The 1,206-nt window shown below is 63.3% G+C and overlaps 1 non-coding gene across 1 annotated transcript; it reads left to right on the forward strand.

The window, feature by feature from the left end:
* The first annotated feature begins 559 nt into the window (after window positions 1-559).
* LOC112841578 lies at window positions 560-644 on the forward strand. Its single transcript, XR_003213129.1, has one exon. It is a non-coding gene; the product is annotated as a small nucleolar RNA SNORD35 (small nucleolar RNA).
* Window positions 645-1,206: the final 562 nt, after the last annotated feature.

Raw genomic sequence — 1,206 nt, forward strand, 5'->3', positions numbered from 1 at the left:
CGCGCGTACCAGAAGCAGCCGACGATCTTCCAGAACAAAAAGCGGGTGCTGCTGGGCGAAGGCGGCAAGGAGAAGCTGCCTCGATACTACCGCAACGTGGGGCTGGGCTTCAAGACCCCCAAGGAGGTGAGGGGGCCCTGGGCAGGGCCTGTGTGACCCCCAGCTGTGCCCCCAGGAGGGCCCTGCCCAGGGCAGGCATGGCACTTGGGAAGGGGCAGTGGTGGTGCTGGTGAGAGCCAGTCTTCTCCAGGGCTATTCCCACCTGGACCACTCCATGATTCCTTGCTGCAATGAGTGTCCTCTGAGCTCCGGTGTCACCTGAGCCGTGTCCACTCACCTGGCACCCACCTGTCCTTGCAGGCCATCGAGGGCACCTACATCGACAAGAAGTGTCCGTTCACTGGGAACGTCTCTATCCGGGGCCGCATCCTCTCAGGTGAGATGGGACATCCCTGAGGGAATCCCAGGGGAGTCCTGGGGCAGGTAACCAGCCAGGGCCCCTGAGGTCCCTGGAGCAGGAAACCCGCCCAAGTGCCTGTCCCCGCCCTGGTCCTGGAGCCGCAGATGATGCCGATCTCACGATGGTCTGCCGAGCCCACCGCGGGCCTGACGACGCTGCCACTTGGCTTCACTGATGCAGGTGACAGGACCAGGTGCTGGCAGGGACCCCCCGGGTGTGCTGTGCCTGGGGGGCAGGTGTTGCTCTGGGGCAGGAGCAGGTGGTGCAGGAAGCATTAGAGAGTGTGTTAGAAGGGCTTCAAAAAGAGCCATAATTGGGTTTGTGACAGAAATGGAGAGGGCGTGGCCTGGCAGGGAGGGAGTAGCTGCCCTGTGGCCTGGCAGGACACTGAGCCCCCCAGAGGGAGGTTAGGGTTTGGGATTCAGGTAAACGTGGAGGAATACCTGTGCCTGTCCCCCGTGGCCCAGGTGTGGTGACCAAGATGAAGATGCAGCGCACGATCGTGATCCGCCGCGATTACCTGCACTACATCCGCAAGTACAACCGCTTCGAGAAGCGCCACAAGAACATGTCTGTGCACCTGTCCCCCTGCTTCAGGTGTGTGCAGCTGTCCCTGTCCCCCTGTCCCTGTGCCCCTGTCCCCCTGCTCCAGGTGTGTGCAGCTGTCCCTGTCCCCCTGTCCCCGTGCCCCTGGGCCCCTCCGCCATGTGTGTGCAGCTGTCCCTGTGCCCCTGTCCCCCTGCTCC

Source organism: Manacus vitellinus, unplaced genomic scaffold, assembly GCF_001715985.3.
Source record: "Manacus vitellinus isolate BGI_N305 unplaced genomic scaffold, ASM171598v3 scaffold_119_pilon, whole genome shotgun sequence".
Lineage (NCBI taxonomy): Eukaryota > Metazoa > Chordata > Aves > Passeriformes > Pipridae > Manacus > Manacus vitellinus.